The following is a 22842-nucleotide window of genomic DNA, read 5'->3' on the forward strand; positions in this document are numbered from 1 at the left end:
TAGTAGCATTGTCCATTCTCTCTTTTTTTATTTGGGCTCTTGGCCTCTTTTTTCTCCTTTTTTGGGATCTTTGGGCTTTTTTGTATTTCCTCGCATGGGACAATGCTCTAATAATGATGCTCATCACACTTTTATTTACTCACAGCTCAAAGCTCATAAATGATGGTGACTCTATAGGAAATGCCTTCGGCTGTGTACCGGGATGTGCAACGATCTAGCTTGGTGTATGACGTTGAAACATCTCACTATATATCTTACAATCATGCAATGGCAATATGAGAGTGACGGCAGAAGTCATGAGACGGAACGGTGGGAGTTCCATGGCAATATATCTCGGAATGGCTATGAAAATGCCATAGTAGGTAGGTATGGTGGCTGTTTTGAGGAAGGCATATGGTGGGTTTGTGTACCGGTGAGAATTGCACGGCACTAGAGAGGCTAGCAATGGTGGAAGGTGAAAGTGCATCTATACCATGGACTCACATTAGTCATGAAGAACTCACATACTTGTTGCAGAAGTTTTTATTAGTAATCAAAACAAAGTGCTAAACGCATACTCCTAGGGGAAGGGTTGGTAGGTGTTAACCATCGCGCGATCCCGACCTCAGCACAAAGGATGACAATCAATAGATCAATTATGCTCCGACTTCCTAACATAGCGGTTCACCATACGTGCATGCTACGGGAATCAACACAAGTACTTCTAGATTCACAACACCCTACTAACATAGCTCTTAATATTACCGAATCCACATGTCAAAACTAATTGAGAGGAATCAAGACTTCTCTTTCTACTCAATGCACATGAAGATGGATGTTTTTGTATCCTCTTTGGGTACCTATCACCTTTGGGACTACTTTCATAGCATAAGCCAACTACCAAGTCACGCACCGCCGTGCTCTAAAAGATCTAAGTGAAGCACATAGAGCAAAAGTATCTAGCTCAAAAGATATAAGTGAAGCACTATGAGCATTCTAGCAAGATCACGATGAGTGCATGTCTCTCTCTCTCAAAAAGGTGTGCAGTAAGGATGATTGTGACACAACAAAAAGAAAAGACTCCTATGATACAAGACGCTTGTCACACCCTGTTTTTGCTATCACTTGTCTGTATTGTAAAATTCTGAGCTTGTTAAAACTTTTTCAAAACTAATGTTGCGAGTGCCATGATTGATGCTTGATCCTGTGAGGATTTAAAACCCTAAATCCCTTGGTATTATTATTGATTTCCAAAAACTTTTGATAACCAAAGTAAAACCACCTTGAGTTGCACTACATGTCCTTGATAGCAAGCAATGCTACTACTCATATTTGGTAATCTGATTTTTACCCATCTTTATACTTCAAAACCACAAAAATAATTATTTTTGTGATTATTTTCCTAATTAAATAACCTGCCCATTTCTAAGATCAAAATTGGTATTCCAACATGGAAAAATACTTTGCTGCCTTGGAAAAATATGATTAAATTTAGAGATGATCAGAAGGACATATATTTTCCATACATAGGTATTTAAACCCCATTTTATATTAAATTTATTGATTTAAACTATAAAAGCTATTTCTGTCTGTTTTGGCATTTTGAAATATTTCCAAAGGAAATATTCTCAATAAATTCTTAGAAAATTCCAGTGGTATCCTTAAGCCTTGTTTGGTGTCCACATAAAGTTTCATCTTGATCAACGGTGGATAAGGACCCCAAATAACCCAAAAACCCTGTCTGTCTAGAATCAAGTTAGAGCAACTCTACATAGCAAAGTTTGTCCAATGAGTCTAAAACTTTGTAGGACTGACTAATACCTCAAATAAGGGTTCCACACCAAAAATGGGATTTGTGGGACTTAGTTTGCCCACACTCCCTTTGGAAGGAACAGATTTGGTCATATTGGAGTGATTTCAAGTTTACAGAGCTGAACTTGTCCTTTGGAGCTCAAATTTGGTGGAACTCCATGGTTTACCACCAAAACCAAACCTGTTAAGTCTCACCACCAGTGGTGGGGTTCAACCCGTGTACCCACTGTCGAACACCTTCTGACAGATAGGAAAAAGCCACCTTAGCACAGCTAAACAAACTCCTTTGCTTCAAACTCTTAGATTAAGTAGCCAGCACCTGTATGTAACCCCAGTCAACTGGCCCCTCACTGGCTCAAAGTGGAAAGGCCAAAAACCCCAATTTAGACCTCAGTTCATGGTTGAGAGCACCAGTATTTCTTGCCTCCTTTGACCAGCCGCAGCTCCCACTAAAACCAAATGGCTAGCCACACCCCCAGCAAGTGCCAGGACATGATAGACACGTCCAAAGTGCCTCAGAGCGCACCAGCATGCCGTGGCATACCAAAACTGCGCTCTGGGTGCGCTACAGGGAGTCACCGAGGTGGGGGCGACGCCCTCGGCCGGTTCCAGCCTCGCCCGAGATGTCCAACCTCTTCCCCGGCAGCCCCTCTGCATCCGGCAAGCCTCAGGGACCCTCCTCTCTCGCGCTAGAGCTCGCGCGACACGTGCCCGCACGCTCCAGAACCAGCCAACCTTGCGCGACCAGGAATGCTCGCCTTCTCTCTCCCTCCCTCTGCTGCAGATGGTTCGGGCGGTCCAATACCATGTCCTGAGACCATGGTTTCAACCCTGACCTCTCTCTGCACCCCCATGCGCGCCACGGTGAGTCACCGGCGCTCCCGAATCTTCTTAGCATCGTGCGCCTATAAATATCCCTCCCCCTCACTCCAGCACCCCTCAGATAGCTTCTCCACATCCACTAATGCCTCCCTAGCCACCCCAGCAAACCAGCAGAGCCCCAGTGCTCGAGATCGACCGAGGCCCCTCGGCCTCGGAGCTCCGATCGATCTCCGGCTACATGACGGCTCCTGCGCCCCTCGACCCACCAAACTGATCCCCTTAATCCCAAGAAGCTTTCCCCCAACTCGACCGAGCTTTTCCGTGTCTCTAGCCTCTCCCTCGACCACCTCCCGAAACTCCTCCGCCACGGCCTCCTCGTCGCCGGCGAACCCCTGCCTCCCCGTCGGTGTTTCGACCACCAACAGGTAGGCGACGGTCAGGCGGACCCATTCCCGTGTTCATTGGAGCTTGAGCGCGTCGGCAACCTCGTCGGCGTCCTCCTCCTCCTCTCTGGCTGGAGGTAGGAGACGACCCCGACAGGTGTGCCCCACCTGCCGGTGGCCCAGCCTCCACCCCCGCTCTGGCCTCGGCCACTGACCATAGGGCCCTACACGTCAGGTTCAAACCTGATGGCGTGCGCGCCTGGGCAGGCCGTCGGCTGGCCATGGGCCAGCCCAGCTCTGGGCCGAGCCAGGCCAGGAGCTGGTCTGTTTTCTTTTTATTTTTAAAACCTAGATTTCTAAGATTTTTATAAAAACATTTAACCAATGTAAAAATATAATTCTTTCACTATTATTTTTCTAAAAATGTGAACTATTTAATGATATGCTTAGATGAATTTTTCCAGCAACTATTCTATTTTATAATATTAAAAAGGTCTAAAATGGAATAGTTTTGCTTCTGCTTGGTTGTTTTCAAAAATATTTCTTCAATAAAAACTAAGACAAATATTTTTTAAATGATATCTTAGATTTATCAGTAATAGGGAAAAAATTTAAAATGACTTTGTGGACTGTTTCCATGTGAGCTATTTATTATTTATTGTTTTATCGACGATAGAAAATCCGTGTGACGAGGGAATTGGAGCGGAAGACCTCGAAGACCCCGGATACTTAGCTGACCAAGGAAAGCAGCCCTTTTACCATGACTGAGCATATGTTACTTTGCATGTTAAATAGCAAGTATTTCTGTTGCATATGATCATAAGTGTCGGTAATCATTTGATACGATTTCACCGAAGGCTCCCCCGGAGCACATGCATTGAGCTTGACTCTACCCCTTAGGGTCATGCTAATACCATGTTGACAAGTAAAGATAGAAGTAGTATTATTCATGAGCATGTTGATATTGTCATAAAGCAAGAGTTTATGAAAACCCCGTCGGGTGCCACTAATGCCCGGAGGTGATGATGAGTTAGGTGGTAACTTTTGGTGAAGTGATGCACCAGGTATTTGTGTGAGTAAGGTTTCGGAAATGGGATTAGATTTATGATGTCTTGACCGTCCCAACCTTACCAGTACGACCACGTTTCCCCTTATGGGACGGGGCTATGTTAATTACTCTGGTCGGTGCTAGCAAAGAGCCACATTACTAGTGGCGGGAATGATGTGTGGTCACTCTCGTGATGGGGTCGTGCCGGGTAGGACGAATATGCCATTTTTATGAGTTCCAGTCACACCGTTGGTCCCCGCATGGTTGGTACTGTCCAGAGTTGGTGCTTGTAAGACGTACAACATGTGGGCTGGGTACCAATCGAGTGGACTTCTTTGTCTGGTATCGTCAGGAGAAAGGCATTGATCGGGTACTTACCTCGGGTATGTGATATACCGCGAGTCGTGGATGACAAGGAAGTTCCCCGGATCTCGTGGGTCCAGGGTACTACCTCTGTAGAGTGTAAACTATTCGAATAGCCGTGTCCACGGTGAAGGACAGTTGGGTAATCCTGCTTAAACTACGTCCTGATATTTCCGCATAAACCAAGTGTGCGTGAGTATGTGTGTGTGTAGTGATAAGAAAAGTGTTGCTATGATAGCAATGATATGACCAAGTTCGGTGACTTGGCATATAGGGAGAACCCGGATGGTTCATCCCTCAACAGATATGCTGATATCTGTAACCAGTTCTTCAAGACTAATTATTCAACTTGATGCATATTCATGATCATTCCACCCAGATGAGTTACACTAAAGATGCATGATATTGTTATCCTTCACTTTCGTTGTTCATACCATGTGTTGTTTGCGAGTACATTCAAAGTACTCATTGGCTTGCCACTGGTTATATTATTGACCAGACATGGAAGGACTGGAGTTTGGAGATGAGTACGTCTTCGGAGACATCCCTGCGAACTAGGACGCTTCCGAGTCAGAATGCCTGTCGGTGTAGGCTTGCTGGCATGGGCACCCGCTTAGCCCTATGTTTTCCGCTATTAGTGTATTCGTGTGATTTGGACTTAGGCCTTGTCTTGTGAACTTGACCCTTTGGTCACGTGTTGTAATAATCGATACTTGGATGTAAGACTCTTTATTCAGTATCTGTGTTCGGTGAGCATTGATATCTAGGGTCACTGAGCACGGCAATTCTCGACTAGTAAGTCGGGATCCCCACAATGCTCCAAGCAAAACACATATCATGTGGTGAATAAAAATATAGCTCCAAGTAATGCTCCTGATGGATTGAAGACGAAAGAGGGGATGCCATCCCGGGGCATCCCCAAGCTTAGGCTTTTTGGTGTCCTTGAATTTGGCTTGGGATGCCTTGGGCATCCCCAAGCTTGAGCTCTTTCCATTCTTTATCTCATCATCCATGAGAACATCACCCAAAACTTGAAAATTTCACAACACAAAACTTAAACAGAAACTCGTGATAACATTAGCACAAGAAAACAAACTACCACCTCTTTTGCTACTGTAGCAAACTTGAATTCTATCTATATTGGTGTTGGGCTACTGTATTCTCACTTTTCCATGGATAGTACCCCCCGATACTAACCATAGTTTCATCAAAACAAGCAACCAACTCAACAAAAACAGAATATGTCAAAAACAGACCAGTCTGTAGGAATTTGTATACTTCTGCCTGGGCAAAAGGCATATCAACCAGCAGCAAAAAGAATCAACTCAAAAGCTCTTTCTGAATAAAAATGAAAAATCATCTCGTGAGCGAAACGTTTCTATCTTTTTCCAGCAGGATCAAAAATCATCAACCAGCATAAAGGTTTTGCTTGGCTCAAACACAAAAAGAAACACAAAAAACACAATCACAACAGAATTATGATGGTGTGGATGCAACAAAACAGAAATAAAAAGATAAATTCATTGGGTTGCCTCCCAACAAGCGTTATTGTTTAACGCCCTTAGCTAGGCATAAAAGCGATAGAATCACGTATTGTCGTCTTTGGTGCTCAAACCATAAGTGGCCCTCATCATGGATTCATAAGGCAATCTTGTTTTCCTTCTATGGAAGTGTTCCATGCCCTTCCTTAAAGGAAATTGAAATCTAATATTCCATTCCTTCATATCGATGATAGCATCGATAGTCCTTACGAAAGGTCTACCAAGAATAATAGGGCATGCAGGATTGCAATCAATGTCAAGCACAATGAAATCCACGGGTACATAGTTCCTATTTGCAATAATAAGAACATCATTGATCCTTCCCATGGGTTTCTTGACAGTAGAATCAGCAAGATGCAAATTAAGAGAACACTCTTCAATCTCATTAAAACCGAGAACATCACATAAAGACTTTGGAATCGCAGAAACACTAGCACCCAAATCACACAAAGCATTGCATTCATAGTTTTTGATTTTTATTTTGATGGTAGGTTCCCACTCATCATGAAGCTTTCTAGGGATAGAGACTTCCAATTCAAGTTTATCTTCAAGAGATTTTATCATAGCTTCGACGATATGACCGGTAAAGGCCCTGTTTTGGCTGTAAGTGTGTGGAGTGTTTAACATGGATTGCATCAAAGAAATTCATTCAATCAAGGAGCAACTATCATAATTGAATTCCTTGAAATCCATAGTAGTAATTTCATTACTACTCAAAGTTTTAATATACTCTACTCCACTTTCAATGGTTTTAGCATCAAGATAGATGGACTCCGAATCATTGGGGCACTTTTCAACCAAAGTGGATTCATATCCAGCCCCATAATCATTAGGTTTGACACAAGAAAACAAGGATTCAATGGGAGTCACACCAAGCACTTTAAGATCTTCGTGATTCTTATCACGAGAACACGCCTTTTTAAGCTATTCATGTCTAGCACGAATTTGGGCGGTTCTTTCTTGGCTCACAATCATGGAAACATGCATAGCTTTCAAAGTTTCATCCATGTTGATCTTGGGAGGAGCACATCTAACTTTCAAAGCATCAACATCACTAGACAATCTATCAACGCTCTTAGCCAAATCGTCAATTTTGAGTAGTTTTTCCTCTATGGACGCATTGAAAATATATTTGAGAGTTGATGAACTCTTTGATATTATTCTCTAGATCAGAGGGTAATCTATTGTAATTTCCATGAGTATTGTTGTAGGAGCTGTCAAAGTTATTAGAGGAGTTACTAGGAAAAGGCCTAGGAACATAGTTTCCTCTAAAAGCGTTGTTGTTGCCAAAGTTATTCCTACCAACAAAATTAACGTCCAAGCTAGCGTTGCTACTCTCAAAGTTATTAGAGGAGTTACTAGGAAAAGGCCTAGGAACATAGTTTCCTCTAAAAGCGTTGTTGTTGCCAAAGTTATTCCTACCAACAAAATTAACGTCCAAGCTAGCGTTGCTACTCTCAATCAAAGAAGACAAGGGCATATCATTAGGATCCAAAGGAGCACTTCTACTAGCAACCAAATTCATTAACTCGTCCATCTTAGCACTCAACGAGTTAATTTCTTCTATAGCGTGTACCTTCTTACTAGTAGGTGACCTTTCATTGTGCCACTGAGAGTAGTTCGTCAAGATGTTGTCTAGGAGCTTTCTGGCTTCCCCTAACGTGATTTCCATGAACGTTCCACCTGAGGCGGAGTCCAAGATATTTCTAAGAGCGAAATTCAAGCCAGCGTAAAAGATTTGAATAATCCTCCAAAGATTCAAGCCATGAGCGGGACAATTTCTAATCATCAATTTCATTCTCTCCCAAGATTGTGCAACATGTTCATGATCAAGTTTCTTGAAATTCATGATATCATTACGGAGAGAGAAGATCTTAGCTGGCGGAAAATACTTGGATATATAAGCATCTTTGCACTTATCCCAAGAATCGATACTATTTTTGGGCAAAGAAGAAAACCAAGTTTTTGCGCGATCTCGCAACGAGAAAGGAAAAAGCTTCAATTTAATCACGTCATCATCCACATCTTTCTTATTTTGCATATCGCAAAGCTCAATGAAGGTATTGAGATGGGATGCGGCATCTTCACTAGGAAGGCCGGAGAATTGCTCTTTCATAACAAGATTCAGCAAAGCGGCATTGATTTCGTATGACTCCGCACTAGTGGCGGGAGCAATCGGAGTACTAATAAAATCATTATTATTAGTATTTGAGAAGTCACAAAGTTTGGTGTTTTCATTCATGGTGACTCCAGCAAGCAAGCAAGCACACAAGTGAACAAAGAGCAAGCGAGAAAAAAGGGCGAACGAAAAGGCAAATGGAAAAGGCAAACGAATAAGGCAAATTGGTGAAGTGGGGGAGAGGAAAACGAGAGGCAACTGGCAAACAAAGTAAATGCAAGAGATGAGTTTGGGACACCTACTTGGATGAGTTCTTGACTTGATCTTCCTCCCTGGCAACGGCGCCAGAAATTCTTGTGCTACGGCAACAAAAGTGCTTCCGTGGCAACGGCTCCATAAATTCTTCTTGCCACTTCTCAAACAACAGCGCTAGAAATTGACATGTTGACGGAGACTTGCTTGCATTGGTTTTTCCCTTGAAGAGGAAAGGGTGATGCAGCAAAGGAGCAGTAAGTATTTCCCTCAGTTCGAGAACCAAGGAATCGATCCAGAAGGAGGGTCTTGTCAAGTCCAGAGTACCTGCGCAAAAACAAACGAGCTTGCACCCAACGCTTCAAATAGGTTGTCAATCCCTTCAAGATTGTTTGCAAAGTGAGATCTGAAGGCGGAAAGTGCAACAATGTAAAAAGTGTAAGGCTCAAAATATGGTGTGGAGGAGACCCGGGGGCCATAATGTTCACTAGAGGCTTCTCTGAAAATAGCAAATATCACGGTGGGTAAACAAATTACTGTCGAGCAATTGATATAACCGCGCAAAGTCATGACTATATCTAAGGCAATGATCATACATATATGCATCACATCCGAGACAAGTAGACCGATACTTTCTGCATCTACTACTACTACTCTACACATGACTATATCTAGAATGCATCTAGTGTATTGAGTTCATGACGAACAGAGTAACGCCTTAAGCAAGATGATAATCTCAAACCAATGATGAAAACCCATCTTTTTACCCTTGATGGCAACAACACGATGCGTGCCTTGCTAACCCTTCTGTCATTGGGTGAGGTCACCGCATGGTATGAACTCAAAACCAAGCACTTCTCCCATTGCAAGAATAATAGATCTAGTTGGCCAAACAAAAGCCACAACTCGAAGAGAATTACAAGGATATGAAATCATGCATAAGAGAGATCAGAAGAAACTCAAATAAGATTCATAGAAAATATGATCATAAATCAACAATTCATCGGATCTCGACAAACACAACGCAAAAGAAAATTACATCGGATAGATCTCCATGAAGATCATGGAGAACTTTGTATTGAAGATCCAAGAGAGAGAAGAAGCCATCTAGTTCTAGCTATGGACCCGTAGGTCTATGGTGAACTACTCACGCATCATCGGCGAGGTCATGGTGTTGATGAAGAAGCCCTCCGTATCCGAATCCGCCCTCCGGCCAGGCACCAGAACATGCCCCAGATGGGATCTTGCGGAGACACAAGCTTGCGGCGGCGGAAAAGTACTTTCGATGATCTCCTGATTTTTTGTGGAATTTTTGGGGATATATAGGCGCAAAACCTAGGGCAAAGGAGGTCCAGGGGTCCCACAAGCCTATGGCCCGCGGCCTCCTCCCTAGCCACAGTGAGGGGGCTTGTGGGGCCCCTGGGGACCCCCTGCCTTGGCTCTCAAGTCTCCCGATCTTCTTCTGTTACAGAAAAAATATTTTCGGGGATTTTATTCCGTTTGGACTCCGTTTCAAAATCTCCTCCGAAAGGGGTCAAAAACATGGAAAAAATAGGAACTGGCACTTGGCACTGAGTTAATAATTTAGTCCCAAAATATATATAAATGGCATGCAAAACATCCAAAGTTTGACAAGATAATAGCATGAAACCATCAAAAATTATAGATACGTTGGAGACGTATCACTAGTCTGCAGCCAACGGAACTGAAGAGCTACCTAGCATGTGGTGCACGGGAACCTTCCAAGCACACACCAGCCAGAGAATAGTGCAAACGCCGGATAATCATGCGTCAAGTACATGTACCACACATGCATTTTGAAATTTGTTTTGGTAGCCGTGGCGTAGGTCTTGATCCCATTATCCCAGGATTCTTGCAAGTCATCCTTAAGCGGCTGCATGTACACATTCATATTCTTCCCCGGATAGTTGGGCCCTGGAATTATCAACGTCGGCAAAATGTTCTTTGTTTTCATAATCTCTCCGGGTGGCAAATTGAGTGGAATGACAAATACAGGCCAACAACTGTATTGTGTTGCCGTCATACCATAAACATTGAACTCATCCGTGCTGATGGCAACTCTAGGTTGCCTTGGATCTTCCGATTTATCCTTATGTAATGCATCAAAGTGCCTCCACGCAAAACCATCTGAAGTGTGTAACAGCACCTTGTTCCCATCCGCATTTAGTTCGGTTCTTTTGCCCAATTTGTGCCATGTCATCTGTCTGGCCATCTCTTCGTCCATGAAAACTCGTTGAAGTCTTGGTACGATTGGCAGATACCAAAGAACACTAATGGGGATTTTGGTGTGATTCTTCTCACCCATACCGTTGTCTACCACAATATACCTAGAAGAATTGCAAATGGGGCAATAGTTCAAGGCCGCATACTCAAGCCTAAATAAGGCACATCCATTCTCACAGACATGTATCTTCTCATAGGGCATCTTAAGTACCCGGAGGATTTTCTCTGACTCGTACAGGTTTGCAGGCCGTACATGACCTTTGGGTAGAAAGGATCCAAATATCGTCATCATCGCGTCGTAGCATTCTCTGCCTAGGTTGAATTGAGCCTTAAGAGCCATTACTTGCGCGATGGCATCCAGCTGAGAAAGATCAGTCTGCTCGTAGAAAAGACGTTTTGAAGACTCCAACATTTCATAGAAGGCCTTTGCAGATTCCTCCATCTCATCGTCCGTATCCCGAGCATCATCAAAGTCTTGCACCATGTCTTCAATCCCGGTACCATGCTCGTTGGTGCGACGATGGATCACCTCAGCTCTGGCACGTTGGTCAGACTCACCAAGAAAAGTCCACACCATATAATTCGGCGTAAAACCCCACTTCTGCAGGTGTTTACCCATTTCAAACTCTGTCCGCTTTTTCCAGTTGTCGCAGTTGGGACAGGGGCACCATGTTTTTTGCTGGCCATTTGCAAATGCGGCTCTCACAAACCCCCTGGTTTTTGTTAACTATTCATTGGTCATGTCTTTCTGACTAGGGTGACCAGTGTACATCCAAGCACGATCACTCATGTTGCCTAGCTACCTATGGGTGCACAAGAAATAAATATATAATTCATCATCTATATTCATACGCTAATCAAGTTTGTCAGTTTTATTACGTCCATGCAACCTACACGCTAATAGGTAAAGATAGGTCCTAATCCCACCCGAGTATGTGTAGATTGGGTTCGTTTTCCCATGCTCTGCTCCAGATGCGACGCAGAATTTCGGCAGCACCTCCCCGCTGTTCTCCTGATACACGTATTTTTAATAAGAAGAGAGGATGTGTACCCGGAGAACAACAGGGAGGCACTGACGAAATTCTGCATCGGATCCAGAGCACAGCATACGGGAAAACGAACCCAATCTACACATACTCGGGCTGTCCATGGATAATGTTGGACAATTCGAAAGGATGGCGGGTATAAATATGCAAAGAAAAGCATATTTATAGATGTCGCCCTTTCGAACGGGAGACGCATACTGGTCACGCATACTCATGATTGAAGAAACCTATAGCTAGCAAGTTTCATCGGCATGAAGACCGGGACGCAGCAAATTAAGGGATAGGAGGAGAAGTCATTTGTGCTCACCAACAAACGCAAGGGCGGAGCTCGTCCAACGCACATGAACGTCGTCGAACAACTGCACATTGAAATTCACACGATCAACACAAATATGATGTTTATATAATTAACATAATCAGAAAATATGTGACCTAACTCATAATTTACAAAACTATGACCCCGTGGGCCTCTAGAAGGCCAAAAAGCACCTTCTCGTCCAACAGTAAGTAGAAGAGGTGTCGGGGGTCGGGGCTTAGTGGTGTCGAGGGTCGGTGGTGTCGAGTGTCGGTAGTCGGGAGTCGGGTTAAATGCGTCGATGGTCGGGGTTCAGTGTCGGGGTCGACGGTCACTAGCGTCGGGGGTTTTGGTCTTTTCGATCAATAAGAGGCCAAAGAGGTGTCGGGGGTCCGGGGTTGGGGGTTAGTGGCGTTTGGGGTCGGGGTAGGTGGTCGGTGTAGGGGGTCGGGGGTCGGGGGTCGAGGTTCAGTGGCGTCGGGAGTCGTGGGTCAGTGGAGTCGGGCATCGGGGGTCGGGGGTCGAGGGTTAGTGGCGTCGGGCATCGGGGGTCGGGGATTAGTGGAGTCGGGGGTCGGGAGTCGGGGGTCGGGGGGCGGGGGTCAGTGGTGTTGGGTGTCGGGGGTCGAGAGTCAGGTGTTAGTGGCGTCGGGGGTCGAGGGTCGGGGGTTGGTGGGGTCGGGCGTCCGGGGTTGGTGGCCTCGGGCATCCGGGATTGTTGGCGTCGGGCGTCGGGGGTCGTGGGCGGGGGGTCGGGGTCCTCTTCTTTCTTCTTCTCCTCTCTCCTCTTCTTCTTCTTCTTCTTCTTCTTCTTCTTTATCATCTTATTACTATTATTACTATTCTTTTTCTCCTCCTCCTCCTCCTCCTCCTCTTCTAACAGTAACCTAATTAACACTAAACTAATAGTAACCTAATTAACCTAAATTAACAATAACCTAGTTAACACTCAACTAATAGTAACCTAATTAACCTAAACTAACATTAACCTAATTAACACTGACAGTAACCTAAACTAACAGATGTAATGAAATGAAAAAAGGAAAAAATGAAAGAAAATGAACTCACCAAAATGAGGGAGGAGGTGTGGTGTGGTGGGGGAGGAGGGCCGCGGGGAGGGGGTCGCCGCGGGGAAGGGCTCGCCGGTGGTGCTGGAGCGAGGCGGGGCGGCGACAGGTGCGAGTGAGGTGAGGGGAGAGAGAGACAGTGTGGGGAGGGAGAGAGAGATAGTGAGCGTGAGGGGGAGTAGACCGCCGCTATAGGGTCGACCCCTTTGCCGTACGCCCCCCGACGGCAAAGGGCCCCATGGCGGACGACAAAGGCTCCCGGATGGCAAAGTTTGACTTCCGTCGGAAACGGAAAGCATGGGACCCACCCGTCCTCTTTGCCGTCTGCCCTGGGTCTCTTTATCGTCCGTTGGCAGACGCTAAAGGCCGACACATGGCAAATAGTATGTTTGCCATCAGTCAGCCCTTTGCCGTCTGCCTTGTGTCAACTGACGGCAAAGAGGTTCTTTGCCATCTGCCAGCTGACGGCAACGAACTGGATTCTAGAAACGAGCAAGAGGGAAGAGCATCTTCATACCTTTGCAGATCGCTAAGCGGAAGCGTTACTAGATCGCAGTTGATGGAGTCGTACTCGTAGCGATTCAGATCGCGGTGTGATTCCGATCTACGTGCCGAATCACGGCACCTCCGTGTTCAACACACGTATAGCCCGGTGACATCTCCCACGCGTTGATCCAGAAAGGAGGAGGGAGAGGTTGAGGGAGAGCTCCAGCAGCACGAAGGCATGGTGGCGGTGGAGCTATTAGATATTCCAACATGGCTTCGCCAAGCACCGCGGAAGAGGAGGGAGAGAAGGAGTAGGGCTGCACCGAGAGAGAGATTTTGTGTGTCTCAAATCAGCCAAAAGCTCCACTATATATAGGGGAAGAGGGAGGGAGGCGCACCCCTAAGGGGTGCGGCAGCCACATCTGGCGTGGGAGATGGCGTGCAGGGCAAGGGAGAGGGGGTGGCGCACCCCAGATGGGCCTTAGGCCCATCTGTGCTAGGGATTCCCCCCCTTTCCTCTCTTGCCGCGCCTTGGGTCTAGGTGGGAGGTGCACCAGCCCACTCTGGGCTAGTGCCCTTCCACCTTTTGGCCCATGCTAGTTTTGGGGGCTGGTGGCACCTCCCAGTGGACCCCCGGAACCCTTCCGATGGTCCCGGTACGTTACCGCTGATGCCCGAAACATTTCCCGTGTCCAAAACCCCTCATCCTATATATCAATCTTTACCTCCGGACCATTCCGGAGCTCCTCGTGACGTCTGGGATCTCATCCGAGACTCCGAAAAACCTTCGGTAACCTCATACACTATTTCCCTATAACTCTGGCGTCATCGAACCTTATGTGTGTAGACCCTACGGGTTTGGGAGACATGCAGACATGACCGAGACACTCTCTGGTCAATAACCAACAGCAGGGTCGGGAGATCCATGTTGGTTCCCACATGTTCCACGATGATCTCATCAGATGAACCACGATGTCAAGGATTCAATCAATCCCGTATGCAACTCCTTTTGTCCATCGGTATGATACTTCCCCGAGATTCGATTGTCGGTATCCCGATATCTTGTTCAATCTCGTTACCGGCAAGTCCCTTTGCTCGTTCCGTAACACATCATCCCGTGGCTAACCCCTTAGTCACGTTGAGCTCAGTATGATGATGGATTCCCGAGTGGGCCCAGAGATACCCACTACAGGAATCAGAGATTTTCCATCTGCTGCTTCTTTGCCGTCTGCTGGCTGATGGTAAAGATTCTCTTTGCCATTAGCTACCCAAAACCAGACGACAAAGAGCTGGCTGATGGCAAAGATACTATTTCCCATCAGCCAGCTCTTTGCCGTCCGCCAGCTGACGACAAAGATCATTTAGGCCGACGGCAAAGAGCTCGGGCGGCCCACCCCGCAACCCCTCTCTACCCCCTAACGGCCTCCCTCTTTGTTGTCTGCTTTTCTCCTCTGTGCCATCGAGGGGCAGACGGAAAAGAGGTTGCACCCTAACAGCCATCACCCCCTACACCCACGCACCTCTCTCCCCCACCGATCGTCACGCCCCACCCACCCCTCTCTCTCAAACCCGAAACCACCACCGCCGCGCCGTCCTCCTCCCAGCGCCGCCGCACCGTCCTCCTCCCTGCGCCGCTACGCCTTCGTCCTTCCTGCGCTGCCGCGCCCTCCTCCTCCCTCCTACACCACCGCGCCCTCCTCCTCCCTACGCCCCCACCTCTACCACGCCCCTCCTCCTCGACGGTACCTCCTCCTCCAGCATGTTGCCGAAGCTCGCCCCTTCTCCACCATCGCCCTCCTCCTCCCCACGACCCCCTCCTTCACCACCGCGCCACCCCTCCTCCACCACGCCGGCCCCTTCCTCCTTCCCAGTACCGCCTTCTCTCTATGCTCCTCCTCCTCTTGGCGCCGCCCCCTCCTCGCGGCTCTCCTCCCCGCGGCTTCCCCCTCCTTCGTTTGCACCGGCCGTCCCCAACTCCGGTGAGTGCCCCACCCATAGTTAATTTAGATAGTTATTTAGATAGTTAATTCTCTTTTAAATTCCATAGTTAATTTAGATAGTTAGTTTAATTACTGTTTTCCATTAAATTAGATAGTTATTTTATTTTTTGTTTTTTCTATTGAATTAAATAGTTAGTTTTTTCTGTTTTTTTTGTTAAATCAGATAGTTGGTTTATTAGGTAGAAAAAAGTAGATAGAAAACAAAAAAATAGATACAGAACAAAAAAATAGATAGAAAGTAAAAAACATAGAAGAAAATAAGATAAAAAAACTAGAATAAAAAAGAAGAAGAAGAAGAAGAAGAAGAAGAAGAAAAAGAAGAAGAAGAAGAAAGAGGAGAGGAGGTGAAAGAGAAAAGAAATAAAGAAAGAAGAAGAAGAAGAAGAAGAGGAAAAAGGAAAAGAAGGAAGAAGAAGAATAAGAATAAGAAGAAGAAGAAGAAGAAGAAGAAGAAGAATAAGAAGAAGAAGAAGAAGAAGAAGAAGAGAAGAAGAAGAAGAAGAAGAAGAAGAAGAAGTAGAAGTCGAAGAAGAAGAAGAAGAAGAAGAAGAAGAAGAATAAGGAGAAGAAAATGAAGAAGAAGAAAAGGAAGAAGAGGAAAACAAGAAGAGGAAAAAGGGAAGAGGAAGAAGAAGAAAATGACACCTTGACACAACGACACGATGCCCCAACACCCCGACACGACGCCCCGACACCCCGACACGATGCCCCGACAAGACATCACGACACCCCGACACAAAACTCCGCGCATCTATTAATACGCCGCCGCCGACAACACTGACCCCCAACTCCCGACCCCCGACAACTCTTCGTCCTCTTGTTGACCGAAAAGGTGATCTTCGTCCTCCAGAGGCCGCCGACCGTGGACCTCACTACGAGAATGCTCGGAGACGAGAGGAGAGACAGAGAAGAGAGGTCTCCCGAACCGGAAGAGTTGGCATGCTGACCCTTCGACCGTGCGTCACCTTACCTAAAGGCGCCGGGGCGAGCGAGTTAGGGGGTGCCTCGACGTTGATGGAATCCTAAATGACATATATATAGGTCATATATTTGTGTTAGGTCATATATTTTTTGATTTTATTGGTGAACACAAAATATTTGTGTTGATCGGGTGGATTTCCATGTGAAGTTTTCTGGTCGCTGTGAGGTCTGTTGTGCGAAGACCTCCCCGTGTGTTCTACGAGCTCCGCCCCTGCATTCGTGGGTGAGTACAAATGTCGTCTCCTCCTCACCCCTTCATTTTCTCTGTGTCGATGTTCGGAAGGCTACAATTATAAATATGCATGCATTTGCATATATTTATAACCGTGATTGTTCCTACTTGTCCAACGTTATCCATGGACAGCCTGAGTAGGTGTAGATTGGGTTCGTTTTCCCATATGCTTTGTTCTGGATCCGATGCATAATTTCGTCAGTGCCTCCCTGTTGTTCTCCGGATACACATCCTCTCTGTTTATTGTGGAGACGTGTATCAGGAGAACAACGGGGAGGTGCTGTCGAAATTTTGCGTTGGATCTGGAGCAGAGGATGGGAAAACAAATCCAATCTACACTTACTTGGGTGGGATTAGGACCTACCTTTACCTATTAGCGTGTAGGTTGCATGGACGTAATAAAACTGGCGAACTTGATTAACTGATAAATATATATGCTGAATTATGTATAAATATATTTCTTGTGTGTTTAGTAACTAGGCAAGATGAGTGATCGTGTGTGGATGTACACCGGTCAACCTAGTCAGAAAGAGATAACGAAAGAATGGTTTCTAAAAACTTAGGAGTTTGTGAAAGCCACATTTGCAAATGGCCAGGAAACAAACTGGTGCCCTTGTCCTGAATGCGACAACTATAAAAGGAGGACAGAGGTTGTAATGATTAAACACCTGCAGAGGAGGGGTTTTAAGCCTAATCGTACGGTTTGGACATTTCCTGGTGGGTCTATACAACGCACCAAAGCTGAGGTGGTTTGTCGTTGCACCGACGAGCATGGTACCGGGATCGAAGACATGGTGCAAGACTTTGATGATGCTCGGGATTCGGAAGATGAGATGGAGGAATCTGCAAAGGCCTTCTATGAAATGTTGCAGCCTTGAAAACGTCCTCTCCATGAGCACACTGAGCTTTGTCAGCTGGATGCCATTGCACAAGTAATGGCTTTGAAGGCTAAGTTCAACTTGGGAAGAGAATGCTACGACGCGATGATGACACTATTCAGATGCTTTCTACCCAAAGGCCATGTCAGGCGTGCAAACCTGTACCAGTCGGACAAAATACTTCATGTACTTAAGATGCCCTCTGAGAAGATAGATGCATGTGAGAAAGGATGTGTCTTATTTAGGAAGGAGTATGCACACTTGGACTATTCTCCCAATTGCGAGTCTTGCAGGTATCTTGTGGTAGACAACGGTATGGGTGAGAAGAGGCAGACCAAAATCACAGTTAGTGTTCTTCGGTATATGCCAATCATACCAAGGCTTCAACGTCTTTTCATGGTCGAAGAGACAGCCATACAGATGACATGACACAAAATGGGCAAAATGATCGAACTAGATGCAGATGGGAATAAGATGGCGGTACAGACATCAGATGGGGAAGCGTGGAAGCATTTCGATGGATTGCATCAGGATAAAGCGGCAGATCCAAGGAATCCTCGAGTCTGCATCGCCATAGATGGTTTTAATCCCTTCGGCATGACGACAATCCAGTACAGTTGTTGGCCTGTATTTGTCATTCCACCCAATCTCCCCCCCCCCGGGCAGATTATGCAAAGAAAAAACATATTTCTGACGTTGATAATTCCAGGGCCCAATTATCCGGGGAAGAATAGGAATGTGTACATGTAGCCGCTTAAGGATGAATTGCCAGAAGCTTGGGATAGTGGGCTCAAGACATACGATGCCGCTAGAAAAGAAAACTTCAAAATGCATGTGTGGTACATGTACTCTATGCATGACTTGCCGACATATGCGCTATTCTCTTGATGGTGTGTGCATGGAAGGTTCCCGTGCCCCACATGTAAGGCAGCTCTTCAGTTTCATTGGTTGCAGGAGGGTTGGAAGTATTCTTGCTTTGACTTGCATAGATAGTTCCTAGATCCTGACCATAAGTTCAGAAAAGACAAGAAGAACATTACCAAAGGTAAAGTTGTCAAAAACTTGGCACCACCTTCGTTGACAAGCCAACAGATCCTGGATCAGTTAAACGCCCTCGAACCTGCTCCAGAGCGTCCAGGGTATTTCAGGGGGTATAATTCAAAACACGGCTGGAGTCACAAGCCATGCTTCTGGGATCTGCCTTACTTCAAAGACCTCCTTCTTCCACACAATATCGACTTGATGCACACTGAAAAGAATATCAGAGAGGCTAGTTTTGGTACATTGTTCGACATAGATGGGAAGACAAAGGATAATACTAAGGCTAGAGTCGATCAAGAGACACTATGTCACGAACTGTTACAAAACATGCGAGAAGGCAAAGGAGAGCAGAAGTGGTTGAAGCCAAAGGGTTGGTTCAATCTTGGAAGGCCAGCTATGAGGGAAATTATCTTGTGGGTCAAAATGCACTTGATGTTCCCTGATGGGTATGCAGCGAATCTAAAGAGGGGAGCGAGTCTTGAAAAATTAAAAATCTTTGGTCTCAAGAGTCATGATTGGCACATATGGCTTGAGCGGGTAATGTCGGTGATGTTACGTGGCTTCATTCGTGAGGATGAAAGGCTAGTACTGGCAGAGCTGAGCTATTTCTTCCGTGTTCTTTGTGCGAAAGAATTGTCGTTTGGCGTGGTAGATGACATGGAGGAGTTTGCACCGGAGTTGCTGTGCAAGTTAGAGAAGATCTTTTCGTCGGTGTTCTTTAATCCAATGCAGCATTTGATTTTACATCTACCGACCGAGGCAAGATTGGGTGGGCCCGTGCAAAATCGTAGGTGCTATGCAACTGAGAGGATGCAGAAGATGCTTCGAGCTAAATGTAAAAATAAGCGTACAATTGAAGCTTCGATGGCTGAGGCATTCATTACTGAGGAGGTGGCAAACTTTGTGACATCACACTACGAAGCCAATAATCATCATTTGCATAATCCGAAGCCTCGGTACAATGATGCAGACCATAAAGAAGGTGGATCCATCCTTAGCCAATTCAAAGGGAAGCTCTCAGCATCCGGTGTATGAAATATCCGGGAATAAGAGCAGTTCAAAGGAATAAGAAGTTACGGAAAATGTGCTGAGAACTTACTCGATATACAGCCGCACTTCTATTAGGTTGTTGAAGATATACAACGAAATGTTTCGCCATTCTTCGACAGTTGGGTAATCCTTCTTAAACAACGTCCAGTGGTTTCCGCATAAACCAAGTGTGTGTGTGTTGTGATAAAAAGGAGTTATCATGAAAGTAATGATATGACCAAATTCGGTGACTTGGCATTTAGGGGAACCCGGATGGTTCAGCCCTCGACAGATATATTGATATATGTAACCTGTTCTTCAAAAGTAGTTATTAACTTATGATGCATACCTGTGATCTCGTTTATTTACCATTAAGAGACATCGACCAAAGATGCATGTTATTGTTATCCTTCACTTTCATTGTTCATGTCATGGGTTGTTTGCAAGTACATTCAAAAGCACTCATTGGCTTGCCACTAGTTATTATATTGACCGGACATGGAAGGACCGGAGTTTGGAGACGAGTACGTCTTCGGACACGCCCCTGCGAACTAGGACGCTTCCGAGTCAGAATGCCTATCGGTGTATGCTTGATGGCATGGGCACCGCTTAGCCCCTATGATTTCTGCTATTAGTTGTATCGGTATGATTTGCCCTTAGGCCCAACCTCGAACTTGACCGTTCGGTCATCTGATGTAATAATTTGGTACTTGGATGTAAGACTCTTATTATTCAGTATATGTGTGTGCGGTGAGCATTGATCTCTGGGATCACTGAGCACGTTCATTAGGTGATCTCGACTTGTAAGTCGGGGTCCCCACAGCCGGCTACCCACGAGCAGAGCCTGGTGATTAATCCTGAAGGTGATAGGTAAGTACATTTACTCATTTTTTAGCTCCTGCCTTCAATTTTCTTCAAATATCTAATGCGTTGACCTTATCATACTGCAGGGGAGGGAAACACCCTGGTGGAGTCCACAATCCGAACAACGTCCTTGGTGTGCTTTGCCGGACAAATTTCCCGGGGTTTGTCACATTGCCTGGTGAGGGTCAGGTTCCTACACTAGGATTTACCTGGGAGCACTACAAGGCTGCGCAGGCCCCGCCGGAGGAGATTATAGATGGTGTCTTGTGCCACACGAGGGCCGAGATGGTGATCAACAGCTTTTGGGTCAATTATCCTTTTACACAATCTAAAACTAACAATAAAGCTAATTATTGTACTAATTGGTGTTGTCTCGTTTGATTGCAGACCTTCTATAGGTGTGAGGAGGGATATGAGGAGGAGGCGGCCAAGGTTATCGAGGCCGAGTGTAGGCGGTTATTATAGAATTTATGCCACGAGGTTCGGCCACAGGCCATTCGAGAGTACTACACCACACATTGTATTAAGAAGCAGAAGAAGGAGTGCCGCGGAAAGTATCTGAAGAAGGAGCACTACATGAAGGTAATTACCTATACTTAAGGCCTTGTACGTAGTTTTCTTGATTTGATTCATAGGCGTAGCGCTCAAAATTATTTCTAATAACTTGTAGGTGCCTACGAGATGGTGTGCGGATAAGATGAATTGTTGGGAGGCGTTGGTGGATGGGTGGTGCACAGGTAACTGGCGAGCCGTCTACGACAATGTGAAGGATCGGCGTAGCCAAATGGTTGGTGTGCCACACCATCAAGGCAACGCCAATTTACTTCAGTTCGGACGAAACTGGGTATTTCGTTTGCTTCATGATTCATGCAATCCATTCTTCATGCTAGCTTGAGCCCCTTACTAATACTTTATTCCTCTCTTTTAGGCGCATCACAATAAGACGGAGATGCCAGAGTTGTACGACCTTTATGGCATGGCCCATACCACCTCGTACAAGAAGGCGGAGGCATTCTCTGAGTTTGACCTGGATGATCCAAATAACTTCACAAACATATCATCCCACCACGAGCTCATGAAATACATGGACACGGGGAAGGCTTGGAAAGGGGAGTACTTTAACCCGAGCCAAGAACCTTTGGATCCAGAGCTGGTGATGCTATCTGGTGGCGGGAGGCCCCATGGCTCGATAGCCATTGGAGATGGGATAATACATTGTCCACTCACTCTCCCGGAGATCAAGGCGCACCAGTCGAGCTCCCGTCCTGAGATAATGCCTCATCCATGGCCAGTCGATCTTGCCATTGAGGTTAGTTGTACGGACTCAAAAAACTTTCATCCACTTCATTGTGTGTGTGGCCATCGATCATTACTGTGGTAACGAGGAATGGTGTTGCAGGTTTATATTAAGAAAGAGAGAGCGGCAAATGCGGCTGCTCTTGAGAAAGAGAGAACAGCAACCGATGCTGCTCTTGAGAAAGAGAGAGCGGCAAGCCAGGCTGTTCTTCAGGCTGCTCTTGAGGAGAGGGGCCGGACCACGGCTCGGTTGATTGAGGAGGAGAGGGCCCAGAATGAGGCGGCTCACCTGGCCATGTATGAGCTTATTGTGGTAAGTTTATTTTTCACATTAGCCAAATCATGTGTGTAATGTCTATTTCAATACTAACTAATACGAGTGACTCTTCAAAACCGAATGTGCAGTGTATGTATGAGAAGACCGGTCAAGCCCCTCCGCCGATGCCCGTCTTCTCTGCAATTGGCACGGTGAGTTTCATTTTAATGGTCATTATAAACTAGTATTAACAATTGAGTGTCATCATGCTAACTGAAACATTGCAAAATATCTTTTCTGCAGAATAACTCGCGAGCGGCATCGCACGACCCTTCTCCAGGGCAACCGTCTCCCAACGAAGCCGACGCAAGCAACCCTGGTGTTTCTCCTCCTTGATGACCACTGTGGTAAGTTTTCTCCAAAATGACATAATAAGATCCTACTTGATTTCTACTAGAAAAAATGGTTAGTGAAACCACTAGTTTCATAACTTAGCTAATTTAGCTCCAAAATGGTTAGTGAAACCACTAGTTTCGTAACTTAGCTAATTTAGCTCCAAAATCACATAATAAGCTCAATTCAAATAGTAAAAATGAAAAGAAGGAATAAGAAGAAGAATGGAAGAATAAGAAGAGAAGAAGAAGGAGAAGAAGAAGGAGAAGGAGGAGGAGAAGGAGAAGGAGCCCTCCTTCTTCTCCTTCTTCTTCTTCGCTTCTCCTTCTTCTTCTCCTTCTTCTTCTCTTCTTCTTTTTCTTCTTCTCTCCTTCTTCTTCTCCTTCTTCTCTTCTTTCTTCTTATCTTTCTTCTT

This window comes from Hordeum vulgare, chromosome 7H, assembly GCF_904849725.1.
Source record: "Hordeum vulgare subsp. vulgare chromosome 7H, MorexV3_pseudomolecules_assembly, whole genome shotgun sequence".
NCBI lineage: Eukaryota > Viridiplantae > Streptophyta > Magnoliopsida > Poales > Poaceae > Hordeum > Hordeum vulgare.